Below are 14598 nucleotides of genomic sequence, written 5' to 3'. Positions count from 1 at the left end.
ACCTAGAATTTTGATTATCAGCTGTTGCAACCTCAGAACTTAAAAACATGGTAATGCAGTCAGGTGCATGCTTGTACATTTAGTTAGAGGCAAGGGGCTGGTTCCTGACATTGTATACGATTGTGGTGTGCATGCGTGCATGCGTGTGTGTGCGTGCGTGTGTGCATGCGTGCATGCATGTGTGTGTGTGCATGCGTGTGCGTGTGTGTGCATGTCTATGATTTTTGCATTTCTTTAGTAAAAACGCTCGTGTTTATAGAAATGCTTTTCTCTGAGGTTGGATGTCTAAAAGGACAACTAAAACAGGGGAAGGAAGACTTCAGCCTGCCCAGTTTGCTCTGACGTGTCCACATGGGGAACCTGAGTATTCTCAGGCTGCATGCGTGCCACTCATGATAGATCTCAGTTCCAATCTGTCTGTACCTGATCTACCTGACCTAAACCTCTCTTTCAGAAACAAGAGCTACTATTTAAGAAATTCATGACTAGAAAGCTTTTCTTACATCTTTAGTTTGCACTTTTTTTTGGGGGGGAAGGGCCCTGATGGAAATATGTGAACTGCTTTGGGGGTTCTAACCCCGTTGCTCTAACCCAGCCTGTGCATTTGAAAGCACACTTTCGGGGGGTGGGGAGTGGGAGATGAGGGTAAGGGGGATCAAATATATGGTGATGGAAGGAGAACTGACTCTGGGTGGTGAACACACAATGTGATTTATAGATGATGTAATACAGAATTGTACACCTGAAATCTATGTAACTTTACCAGCAATTGTGACCCCAATAAATTAAAAAAAAAAAAAAAAAAAAAAAGAGAAAGAAAGCACACTTTCACTACCTGGTTATCGAGGTGTTGAGGAGGAAAACTTTCTCCCTACCCCCCTCAATTCTTCTGGCTGATCTGAAGATTAAATGGATGTGGAATAGAGCAGCCGGAGAAAATCAAGTTTAATTTCAGATGTACTGGGCCTCCATAAAAACATGAGACTCAAAGACAATCAGCAGCTGAGGCTTATATGCCATCCTGAGCTAAGGAGAAGGGGGTAGGGTCTGGGACTTCAAAGGGGTGAAAAACAATTTACAGGAAGATGGGAGGAGCAAATGTTTGGTAAGCAAATGTTTGCCATACCATGCAGAGACAAAAAGACACAGAGAGGACTTTGAAAAAGTAGGCCTTGATAAGTTCCTCCCAGTTTACCACACGAAGCTCACACGAGGTCTGACAATTAAGTTCTCAAACTCATCCTAGCAAAAGTGCTACACACCTCATTGCTGAATATCACTATGGTCACCTTCGAAGTACTCCCCTTAGGAAGCTATGCACCGATGCCAGCACCTAGTCCATCCTTCAAAGCAATTTTGGAACTTTTTCTGGAATGGCCACCAGAGCTGTATCGTATTACCCTGGATGTCCTGAACGTCATCAAAATGTCTACATTTCAATGTTTCCTTTATCTTCGGGTACAGAAAGAAGTCATTGGGGGCCACATCAGGTGAGTAGGGAGGGTGTTCCAATATAGTTATTTGTTTACTGGCTAAAAACTCCCTCACAGGCAGTGCCGTGTGAGCTGGTGCATTGTCACGATGCAAGAGGCATGAATTGTTGGAGAAAAGTTCAGGTTGTCTAACTTTTTCATGCAGCCTTTACAGTACTTCCAAATAGTAAACTTGCTTAACTGTTGGTCCAGTTGGTACAAATTCACCATGAACAATCCCTCTGATATCAAAAAAGTTTATTAACATCATTGCAACAAGTTCTCAAGCTTAATTGTGTTCTTTGTAGTTATCTCTGATGATAGCTCCATCTGGAAAAGACTCCCTAATTAAATTATTTTAGGCAATTAAGGGGGAGGTAAAAAGCTTTCCTGAGAATTTTGTTCCTTAAAAATAATCAGTCTAAAATAACCCTCATGTCAAAGGTAAATTTTGGGGTGATAAAATCCTGCTCCCCTACAGAGGTGACTGGATAGCCACAGTACATTGGGTACAGAATCAGTGAGGAATCAGACAGTAACTTTACAAGTTGACTTGTGACCTCTCAAAATTTATGTGTTGAAATCCTAACCTCCAGTACCTCAAATGTGACTATATTTAAAGATAGGGCCTTTAAAGAAATAATTAAGATAAATGAGGTCATATGGGTGGGCCGTACCCTTAGAAGAAATTAGTACATAGACAGACATAGAGGAAATGCCACAGGGAGAAGATAGCCATCTACATTGCAAGGAGAGAGGCCTCAGAAGAAACCCACCCTGCCGACACCTTGATCTCTAACTTGCAGCTTCCAGAACTGTGGGAAAATTAATTTCTGTTGTTTAACCCACCCAGTTTGTGGTATTCTGTGATGTCAGGCCTAGCAAACTATTATAAGGAGTTTCAGGAATATATTAGCTTAATTTTAAATGATTTGTTTTATACACTGTTTGACCTTCTCATTTCCAACTCATTTATGTATCTACCGCTATTACACTTTTTTTTTAACCAAATGACACTTATTTAAGGTATACAAGGTTTGTTTAACATCTAAAAATCAATTAATGTGATATCATTACACTTTTAAAGACCATCTTCACTTTTTGCTTGGAATAAAATGGGCTATGGCGAGAAGGTAATAACTCAGGGATGGGAGGAGCCCTTTACCAGTGATATAAGAGTGATTGCTTGGGAAGACATAGAAAGGCTTGGGAGAAAATTCTCACTGGCTCATGAGCCACATCTCCCTCTCCCCCTGCCATCTACTGCATGGTCGTTATAAGTATGGATTATGTGGGGAAATAAAATAGAGCACTATTGATATTATAAACATGTAACATAGAGTAACTGCATATTTGAAATGAGAATATATGTTCACTCTTGTAAATCCATTAAGAGAGTGGAGAGATCATATTAGCTAAATCTTTCTGAGATTGAGATTTAAGTTGGATGTCGAGGCAGTGCCCAGAGCACAGTGATATACACCCTTGCCACTCATATTATGGCCCTCAGATCAGCAGCATCTGCATCCCCTTGAAGTTTGTTGGAAATGCACAATCTTGGGCTCAACCTCAGAACTACTGAATCAGAATTTACATTTTAACAGGATCTCCAAGTAATGCAGATTAGAATGTGAGCGTTACTCATGTATGGTACCAAGTAAGAAATATCTGTTGAGGGAGGAATCCCAACACATGATGAAGAGTGGAGTGGTCGCACACGGCAGTTGGTGAAGTTAAGTATCACTTAAGGTAGAGGGTTTAAGAGCTGGGTCCCATAGTTTAAATTTCTGGTTATCACTACCACTTTCCTCCAAGATGGAGCAGGTCAATAGAAGCTTTCTTCTAGGAGTTTCTTGAGTGGTGTCACCATTATCCATCCATCTTCCCATGAGCTCAGAGCCACAAAGACTTACATATGCCAGTTCCCAGAGACCCATTATATATGTGTCTCCTCACTCTAGCTCTGCTCTCTGCATCTAATAGTGGGAGGAGAGAGGAAGGGGAGTGAGGAAGGAAAAGCTTAGCGAGCCACAGGTGATATTTTTTTCTTATTTTATTCCTGAGTGACCTAGAGTAAAAATGATTTTTTAAAATTTTATTTTCTAGGAGAAAAATGAAGATCACTTGATTAATGAATTGAAGTTCTTTTCAAAACTCAAACCACTAAGGCACCACACTTTGGTATCACTGTTGTCATTTTCATGATCTTTCAATAAGAATATCTTTAGTATCCATTGCTTGACCTGTGTGGTTTTTCATTGTTACAACAACCCTAAAGGAATATGTTGTCGTTTTTGTATATCCAATGTGAAAACTGAGGTTTAAAGACTACATATTAACACCAGAATTGATGTTCCAATGAAGGGTTGACTCCACAGCCTGCAGGGCCTATTCTAAGCTGCGTATCTGCTCATGCATTATTTTTCTCCCTCTTCTGCCTTGCCTTCTTTTATGCCCTGCTGAACATTCACAGAAAGGTCCACTTTTTCTTTTGAGACCTGTTTTCTCATCTCAACATGTTGTAATGGATGCTGTTTGAGATACTATCAAGCTCTGTGTTTCTATAATTTACTTAAAAGTCAACCCCACACAAGCAGATATTCAGCCAATTAGCTCTTAAAGTCTATTTTTAAAAAATGCATCTTTAAAGGTAAAGAAACAAAAATAACATTGATAAGCATCGTGATACACACAGAACAAAGTCTGATGTGATCCCCAAATGCTGCATCTCTGTTTTCTTTTCATCCCTTGTGTCTGTTGAATGTACTGAGCCTTGAAAGGTGACAGGTGAAGGGCTTTGGTTCCCAGTGAGGAGTGGGCAGAGAGGGGGTTAGAAAGGAGAAGGAGCTTTGAAGAGGAAGGTGCAGAGCAAAAATCGAGGAGATAACATACTAAGATGGGCACCTGTCCTATTCCTCTGTGACTTAACAAATTGAAAACGAGATTATATAAAAACATATTAATATGATATTTTCTGAAAATGGAAGAGAGTGGAACAGTTGGTGAGAGCAGGGTGTGGGAAGTGGAGATGTGCCATAATTGGACATTTCCTATTTTATAGTTTTGCTTCCTAGTTAGAAAGCAGTTCAATTTTCCCCTCTTTGGCATCAGTCCAAAACATCAAGCACAACTCTTTTGCAGAAGACCATCCACACACATTGCTGATTGAATCTTTTTCCAGAGCAAAGAATTAATGATAAGAGTACATGAAAAAACCAAGCAACATTTTAAGAAACTGACTTTATGTATCTTAAAATTTAAAGGATGGAGTTGAGCAAGTAGAATCAGTGTTTTCAAAACATAAACAAGGCTGAATTTGGATACTGTTATAAAAGGTAAGAAACACACAATGCAAATAATGTATAATAGTGCATATCACTGCCTTTTAATAATATATTGTCCTATGGAATCTTCGGTCCTCTAAACCAAACACTGTGAATACTCAAGACCAATGTATTATGTTAGTAGAAACACGAAATAAAGCCCAGATTGGATCAGATAAGCATTGTTGCCTCCCTTTCTAATTAGAAGCCAGAGTACAATTAATGAAAGCTATGTAAATGTGCTCCAGGCTGTTAAGATTACAAAGCGAGTTCAGGGCTGGGGATGAAGAATTGGGAGAATAGGATCCACAATCAATTACAGAGAGGTCCTCCTATCTCGGACAGGCACACACATTTTGATATCTCATCAGGGAGCCAATTGCATCCAGGCACCTTTTGGAAGAAAGATGTAGGAACATGCTCCCTCCTATTTGGGGAATGATACAAGGGGGCTATTTTTGAATGATTAATTAAAGGGAATCAATCTTCATTGCTTTGCTACTGACGTGAAAAGCGCCATGCCTGTGCAATAATCGCATGCAATTATTCAACTACCCCTTTGGCAAGGACAACGTAATTAGTCCTGGTGGTGTCTAGAGATTCTCTTTATTCCCAACAAATTGGCAGTTTTAATCAAGTGTTGCTGGAAATTTATCATAACACAGGGAAAACAATAGGTGAAGGTACAGGGCCCCAAGCTGTGTGACTCCTATCTACAATGGTACAAATTTACAATGCTAACAACATGATAAATACTACCAATCCATGAATGCGTTGATTATAATTTCATATCAGCACCAAGACTTGGCAGTTCTTATTTGTTTAGAAACATGGCTGTAACCCTTTTTGTGCTGCCTGGCATTTGTTTGCTGAGGAAGCTGAGGGCAGGTCTGGATGCTGATGGCCTGGAATTCGGAAGGTTTAAAAGCACAGGGAGGAGAGGAGGCATCCAGAAATGCTACTGGACTCCCACTGCAGGGGTCTGGGAGCTGCAGATAGCAACACTTACCATGTCCTAGTTTGTGTTTTATTCAGAAGAGCCTTCTGCTGGGGTGATTTTCTAGGTACGCAAGGACAGGTCTTCCAACTTTCTTTTTTCTCTTCTTTCGTGGATTTTCATGCCTCCTACAATCTTTGCTTAAAAATAATAGCTACTATTTATCAAGCACTTATAACATGTGAGGTGTTATGCTAAGCAATTTACCTGTGTTGTCTAATTTAATCCTCTATAGTACCTTATGTTGGGGGATACTATTATTTGTATCATCCCTCATTTTACAGAAGAGGAAATAGAGGCTTGGAGGAGCACAAACCGATGTGGGTGGGTTCCATGTCTGTGCACTTACATGCCATCCTGTGCCATCTCTTGCTCTCTCTTAGGTTGATGTGCTTGTCATTCGTATGGACCTGACAATGAAAAGGCAGACTGACTTTATATGCTTCAACTTGAATTAGGATGCCACTGCCTACATTATCTTTGCCTTCTCATTTCAAGAAGAAATCATACAAACCTTCAGAGGTTTGTATATTTTATGGTGTGCTTTCATAACTGGCATACATACGTGTGTGTGTGTGTGTGTGTGTATGTGGCGAGGGGTGAAGAGGGTAGGTATACAGAGAGCCGGAACTTCTGAAACTTACCTCACCAAGAGGAACCATCTGGTGTACTTGTTAAAAATCAGGTTCCCAGGCCCCTCTCCACATCTATCCCATCGGATCCCAGGGAAGGGCCAGGGAATCTGTTAAAGTGCTCCAGGTATATGCGATGAGCATGCTCCAAGGTAGAATATCTCAGTGTGCTCCCTCAGGAGTTAGTTTGATGGGATAGTAATCATTATATGAAAAAACATTTCCCTTGGTCAGATAATCTAGGGATATGTGGGTTAAATAATATTTAACAAGTTTCTTCTAAGAGACTTTAAATGTAATGCATGGTGGGACTTTCAGGAAGTAACTATGGTATTCCAATGTTTCCTTAACTCCTTGGCTATGGAGCCCTCCCTTCAAGAAGCATCTCTTGGAACGAGGGATTTGCAGAATATACCCTGGGAGATCCAGTTCCAAAGGATGCTTAATAAAACATAAGCATCCCCAAGAAAACTTTAGCTGCTGGCTTGAATAATTATGGAATCCTTTGGAGGCAGTATCACCAGTGTTTTTTTTTTTTTCCCTAAAGGTATTTAAGGCAATTTCTGGAAAATATTTATAAGGAAACAGTATCAGATTTACCCAAGAATGAGAGCGTGTGCTGAATTTGCTTATTTCAGGTGAGCTTGAGATGTATTCATTCTCTATCTGATGGGAGATTTTAATAGCACATCCTTAGAGTCATGTTGGAATGGTCCTCAGGAAATAAACCACGATCCAATTTTTCTTTTTCTATTTCTGCTGTCATAGTAGCAGCCTAGGCTGAGGGAATAAAAGTGGTTATTTAAAGGCTGTTTTGGCATTCAGAAGGAGTCTGGGATCCTAGGCTGAAAAGGGTTGGAAACATATCTCATAAATCAAAAGATGTTAGCCCAAATCCCATTGCTTAAAGGTGAGCCCTCTTCCAAACAAAATCTAAAAGCTCCAAGAAGTCCTGATCAGCACGGTTAACACCAAAGCGGCTGATTTCTGGCCTTTGTAAAAGACAGTGTACTTAAAGCAGGTTTCAGGAAGGAACAGATCAAGAAGTAACTCCCAACCCAGCAGAGCTCATTTGTGGACAAGGCCTTGTCAGTTGCTGCCCTGATCTCACTTTCACTCCTTTGTTCTACTTGTTGCAAGAAGAAACATCTGGCTCCAGGCCTGGAAAGCAGACTCCATCTCTGATTGCACCTGCCCCACGAGGAGAAGGAGAAATGCTTTACTGACAAAAGGTAGGATTTTCAGAGCCGCATTCCCACCCATTAAAGCAGCTTGTTTGATCCCTTCAAAGCTCAAGATCAAAGGGAGGCTTTTCAGGAGCTGCCAACCCATAAAGCTACAGGCTAAGAGAAGGACCTCTTTGTTTTCACACAGCCAGGTGGACTCTCCATTCCAGTTCTTAGCTGAGAAGGAGGGGCCATGGGCAGGTTGAAGAGTTTTCTCACATCTGGCTGGTGTCATTTAGGTCCTGGACCTTCTCAGGAAAGCAGAAGCTACTCCAAAAGATCTTGGCAGATCAGACCACTATTTGGCAAAGAACTCCCTTAAATCTTCTCTCTTTCCTCACCTCCACCTGGAAGCCAGCTTACCAGCATTCAATCTGAAAGGCATGACCACACATTTCTGTGCCCAGGGAAAGCTCCCAGCACCTTTCCTCCCATGTAATTTACTGGACCCAATCATGAAGAAACAATCCTTTAGTTTTAAGTGTATTTAAAAATCTCATTTTAGGTGGTACTTGTTGGTTTTGACTACAGTAGAACGTATGAGGCAGGGAAATGAATTTGGACTAGGTTCCCTGAGAAAGTGTGATGAGAGGATTCTGAGCCCCCATCAGCCTGTCACCACCTCCCTGCCAGTAGCAGAGTTGTTTGGCCATAGGCCAGTGCCACATGCTGGTTCTGGCCATGGCTCCAGCAATGGCAGGGTAGAGTGTTTTTCTGGTACAGAGGCAGCCAGACTGTGACTTCCGCTGGCAAGGACTACACAGTGCTACAGAATTTTTTTTTTTGCTTTAAAAAGAAGAACAACCTCCTCCCACACACAGATAAACATTTATAAGCGTATCCAGCAAAAGCCACCCAGTCACCAGAAGAAATACAGGCCTGTATAGAAGGTAACCAAGGATGTGCCTGGGCCTGCATCTAACAATCTTCATATCAAGTACAGAACCTACAGGAAGAGATACAGGTGGGAGAAGTACAAATCAAGTATGAATCTGAAGGACAGAGGAGATAATAAATACTCCCTGGGTAACTGCAAATAAGAACAGAAACCAGATAAAACAAAGGCCAAAGGAATGGGATAAGAAAAAAACAAAAAAACAAGCCAAAAATCCACCAAATTCTGGAGGCCTGGTGGGCTGGGGTGTGACAGGACCAAGGCTGCTATTTGATCCAGAGATCCATTGTGCCCTGGGAAAAATGTTTTTCCATAGAAAAGAATCTTCATGGAAACAAAATGGGGTGGTATTGATGTAGGTGTTGTTGGATCTGCTGGCAGCTTCTGGGTGTGGGCCGGGATTGTGTCTCGTGAAGCTGAAGAATGGAAACACGGACCAGGGAGAGGCAAAAAGTTTTAAAAAGAGGATAGTTTATTAGAGGCAGGAGAGGTTGCAGCTTCCGAGCAGGAGGGGGTCCCAAATGGGGGGTGCCCCAAGACTGAGGCAAAAGCTCTTACATTTATACCTTCCCTTGCCTGCTTGGGGAAGGGGAGCTGTTTGAAGAAGGAAACTTTTTTGAAGAAGGGAACTGGCGCCTTCTAATGAAATTCGTCTACCAGGTTTGTTCTGCTTGCCCATCCTAAAGGAATTAGCAAAGTAACCCACTCTTTATCAAATCTGTTCCATTTGTCAGGCTAAAATGACTTTTATGATTAATCCCAAGACCTTGTTACATTATGTCCTGCAGCAAAGGAGTGATTTCAAAACCTGAAGTGTTAGGATATGGCTGTCTTTGTTTATTCCACCAGAGACCTCCTTGTCTACCTAGGGACATGCTACCTCTCCTGTATCAGTATCACAGGGTTCTGTATATATAGAGAAATTTACTGAAGCATGTGTTTATTGTTTTAAGCTATGCCTCTTTTCCAGGTCCTGTGTATGAGGCCTGTTGGAGAAAGGGATGAGTATAGAAAAGCTACTCTCGTAAGCTGAGGTTGGAGACATGGAGAAGTGGAATCATCTGTTAATCTGGAGGGGGAAGGTAGGGGCCTGAGTGACACAGGGTCACGGCAGTGAGAAGTGAGGCAGTTGAGAGGAAGTGATCCGTAGGGAGTGAAGTAAGAGGCAGGAAGCAAGTCAGTTCCTGCATCTTCTGGGACAGAACCCTGATCTGAGACAGGAGCCAAATGGTTTTTGATGTCACCGAGTCACTGTCTTTTCCTGGGCTCCACCTGGGTAATTGTCCTCCTCTTGTTTCCCCAGCTGGACTTCTGTTATGTTGGCAAGAGTGAATGTGGTGGTTAGAATGCACTTCATGTATCATCCAAAGTCTGTGTAGCATTCTCCACTGAGAAAACAAGGGAAAGAAGGAGCGATGGTAAACATTGAGACAACGAGATGTGAATAGGACCTTTCACTAGCTTGGAGCGATCAGGCTAGGACACAGAGAAGCCAAGTTGAGGTTTGGGCTGTAAACCTGGCCCTCTACACCTCGGTTAGAGAGCAGCAGAGCCAAGCACCCTGCCTTTGTGCCCACCTTGGCATGGGAAGAAAGCAGCTAGGGATTTTCCCAAAGGTAGAACTCTCTTGGGTCTCATTTTTCTGTATGTTGCAGGTAGCATTTTAGCAGCTTATTGACTGCAATTCAGAGTCATGGCGGATGTATTGGTAACCACATGCTTTAGGTGGAGGGCGCAGATATACAGAAGGCCTCCTCACATCCCCTGATCCCAACATTTCCAAGTTTTGGAGAGATCCTATGTTTCCACCCAAAATGCAGTCCCTTCTCAATAGAAGATGATGTTAAAAGACAAACCAATTTCTTTTTTTTAGCGTATTGAAGCTAAAATACACCTTAGTTTGTGTGTTTTATCAACATCCTATTAGGAAATTGAGGCCCAATGAAAATAGTTGACTTGCTCAGACCTGGGGTGATGGGTGGTCAGAAGAACTGTCGTGACAGGAAGCACTGAAACAAATGAGGCCATTTTGATCAGTATGGGTACTTTCCAAATCAGGAAGATTATCTTATAGCAAATTCATCGTCTTTTTCGACCTAAATAATCAAGCTATGATGCATTTGTCTGTTTTAAAATTTCAGGGAAAGCACATGGTGGCAATAATGTGGGAGTCCAAGACCTTAGTTTTCTAGTCCTGGTTCCAGTCTATTACTTGTGTGCTCTCTAAGCCTCAGTTTTCATAAAAGTAAAGTGAAATTGATAATAGCTACATTGCCTAACTCAAAAAGTTGCTATGAGGATAGAATGTTATGTATGTAAAAGCATTTTGAAAACTGTAAAGCTTTTATATGTAAGTTATTATTATTTCCTGTGAAATCGTCTTTCCTAAGGAAATAGTTTTGCACTTCAGGTAAGGTAATAAAGCATTACTCAAGCAAAACAAGTCATCTTAACAAATTGGATGGCTTGTTAATTTTATAGGCCAGAAATAAGGGAGGTGATAGGGTCCTTTGAACATTGTTATACCATGAATTCTAAGCACCAATTACCTATGACTACAAGTTTTCTTGATCTATCTGACTTGGTGAAAACCCTGGTGATACATTTGTCAGAAATGAGTAGAAACTGTCAGTGAGGTTTACTTAATGGTTCTCAAGCCACAAGTATTTATTGAATATCTGCTAGAACTATGCTAGATGCTTAGAGAAAAAGTGAGTTGTGTAAGATTGTAAGCCTTCTGGCCACAAGTGTGGTCTAATAAAATATAGAATCTTAGCACACATAAAACACATTTGTTTTACGTATCTGAGTAGCTGTGATTGCAATATCAACATTTCTAGCACTTCCTACTTTCCCAGTCTCAGATACTGCCTGACCCATCTCCTATTTTATGTGCTAGAAAGTCTCAAGCACTTATGGCTTCCCCCTAACACCATGAAAATTCCGTGTCATCGTTCAATATCTCCTCCACCTCAACTACCTTCTCTTTTTCCTATATTTCTTTTTCTTTGTAACTTTTTTTTTTGGTACTGTCTTAAATTGTGTATTAGTTAAGAATTTTACAAACATTACTAAATAGTGGTAACGGTGGAGCTGGAAGATATTGCGCCTTCTCCAAGCTGTACAGCGAGAACCACCAACAGTGTGGTGGAACTTGTGGCCCTTTCCAAGGTCACAGCTCCTGTGGCCTGCAAATGTCAGCCTTCACATCTCCCTGTGCTGTGGACTGGTTTGGTGATCCACTGGGTGTCAGCCTTTATGGAAGAGATCAATGATGAAAACCTCAAAGAATGGAATCTTCACCAACCCAATAAGAATTCAGGACTCTCAGAGCCCCACAGTGGGGTCCAGCTTACTCCTCGGCAACAAACTGAAGGCTTTGAGCGAACTTTAGCTGGTTAACACCATGATGGACAGGCTTACCATAGGTTGCACCCTTAGGAACTGGGCATTTGCGGCCACCGCGGTGTACACGAATCTGATATATGGCATAACCTTGCCTGGCCGTGTATCCTAGCCTGTGTGCTTTATCAGGTTGGATGGGGCGGGAGGGCCAGGTGGAACTTAGAGATAGAGCTGGCCAAAATGTCAGCGGCGCACCCAGAGAAGAAAGCACATTACATCGGACTGCTTCTTCCTCCATAACTCCTGGAGGTACTTGAAAGCGCCCATCTTGGCTTACCTGATGGCTGTGGCCAGACAGACAATTTCTAATTTTTTTTCCTCCTCTCCTTTCTTCTGCTAAAGCACATTAATTCTTTAAGACTTGGCTTAGCCATAAACTTTTGCAGTGCATTCAGATTTCCTCACCTCATTAATCTTGTTGAGTTAGATGCTGCTCCTGTCTGCTTCTCCAGCAACACATAGAATAAAATTTAAGTTGCACTCAGAATGAAATCTAAAGGCTTTCCCTGGGCTATGGGATCTAATCCCGGCCTCCTGCTGGGCCTCATGTCCCACTGTTTCACTACAAATTGTGGCCTTTTTATATTCTTCACACTCTTCCAATGTACCACACTTTTTAGGATCTTCACCTCTGCTGTTTCCTCTGCCTAGACACAATACCCGTGTGTTGATTCAAATGTTATCTCCTCAAATATTTGTGGAATGGTTGAATGCATGTCTGTGCCCCCCAATGGCTAACGAGGCTAAAGAAATGTTTATTGAGCTGACCTGAAAAGATGACATAATTTCTGAAATCCACTGTCAAAACAGAAGAAACCAATTTTTTTTTTTCAGGTGAATATTATCCACACAGCAGCATTTCCTATCCAATATCAAAGTGCTATATTTCTGAATTAGTAAGATTTTGCCAAGTAACTAATAGCTCTCATGATCTTAGAACTTTTGTCTTTTATCTTAGATATCAGTCCAAACTGTTCACTTGATAAATGAAAAAACTGTGGTATTCCAATTACAGAGTCCTGGGCCATACCACTGTTATGACTTTCAAAGTAGGGCTGTGGATGCTGAGTTTACAGAAGGATGGGGGGGTTATGTGCACATGGTTGTGCTGGTCAGAGCAGGGAAGTAGTAATCATCATTGAGAGTCAGTATTTACTGTGGACTCTGTGCCTAAATGCCAACGTCGCAGTTCCCTCTGAATCTCTGTCCCTTGTATTCCCATCTTTCCCTCTGCATTCCACTATTCCCTACTGACAACACATGGAGAAGGGGGTCTGATCTCAAGGCTTGGCAAGAGGGGGAAGTAAAACATAAATTTTATGGAGATGTTTTAGGGCTCAGAGTAGAACCCTGACAGTATGGGAATATGTCACATAAGACCGCAGGCGACACCTATTTAATGTGGGTTGTTGATTTTGAATTCCGAGAGCCTCAAAGTCTTGATATATCTGTTGGTCGCCTGGTGCTAATGGCAACCCCAGCATGAGAAAAAGGGCAGAATGGGGCTTCGGAAAGTTAGAAGGATTCAGTGAATATTGATTTGCTTGGACTTCAGAGACCTGGCAAGTACTCCAAGAGCCCATCTCAGGCTGTGAAAGTGTGGAGTGGAGGTATACAGGTGCAACTGGGGATGTTGAAACCAGGCACTCACAGCTTTACGAAGACTTTCTTAGCAGTCCATTGTAAGTAGTGATCTATGTTTAACAACTATAGTAGTCTTAAAATTTTAATCATATTGCAACAATCAATGAATCATAGACTTCACAATCATTAGATTTAACACCTGTGTTAACAGGAACCAGTCAAAAAATGTGACGAAGGCATGATCTATCTGATTGGCCAAAAGCAAACAGGATTCAAACCTAAAATTAATTTCCATATTTTTCAAATTCTAATGAACACACTTATGATTATGTATATAGAGAGAAGAAGCATTGAACAGCTGGGTAGAAACATTGAAATTCTTGGTTTTATTTTGAGTCCTGCTTGCTAAATAGTATCATAATTTGACCGCTACATTTTCATGTCTACATTGGCCCCAAATGTGGCTTGAATAAACACATTGCATTGCTTGAAAATATTATGAAAGTCCTAACAGTCACCAGTTGATAAGTGCCATCGATTTTGAGGTTTAGTTTCTAGCCTAAATTTTATATCTCATCATAATCCCTTGAATTCGTTCCTTGAAAAATGTATATTTCACTGTATTATAATGTGCTGTCATAATCAATATCTGGAATTATGATCAGGTAGGATATCGAAAAGGAGAGACAGGGAAGTACAATGGAAAGAAGCAGGCTCTAGGCCTGGCTCTGTTATTGGCTGTTGATTTTAGGACAAGTCACCCTCTCAGAGCCTTGGGTCTCACATCTGAAAAATTAGTGGGCAGGGCTGGAATAGAGAGTTAGAAAGCCAAATATCTCCATAGGATACAGGTTGGCTAAGTATATAAGAGAAGCTTGCAGGCTGGGTTGAAAGCTTAAAAAAAAAAAAAAGAAAAAAAAAGAAAGAAAGAAAGAAAAGAAACTCCAGCAAACTGGTGTACTAGACCTAAATCTTGTACAATAACTCAGCCTCAAACGTTATTCCTACCTTTAGGTATTCAAAAGGAGCCAGATATAAATGTTTAGATATCCATGCTTATTTTT

General features: G+C 41.2%; 1 pseudogene; it reads right to left on the bottom strand.

Moving 5' to 3' along the window:
• The window catches only part of LOC109445562 (large ribosomal subunit protein eL15 pseudogene), a 36004-nt pseudogene extending 23787 nt beyond the window's left edge, over positions 1-12217 (bottom strand).
• Positions 12218-14598: the final 2381 nt, after the last annotated feature.

This window comes from Rhinolophus sinicus, chromosome 3 (genome assembly GCF_057876585.1).
Source record: "Rhinolophus sinicus isolate RSI-liver-muscle chromosome 3, RSI-T2T, whole genome shotgun sequence".
Lineage (NCBI taxonomy): Eukaryota > Metazoa > Chordata > Mammalia > Chiroptera > Rhinolophidae > Rhinolophus > Rhinolophus sinicus.
This window is presented reverse-complemented; position numbering and strand designations above follow the sequence as displayed.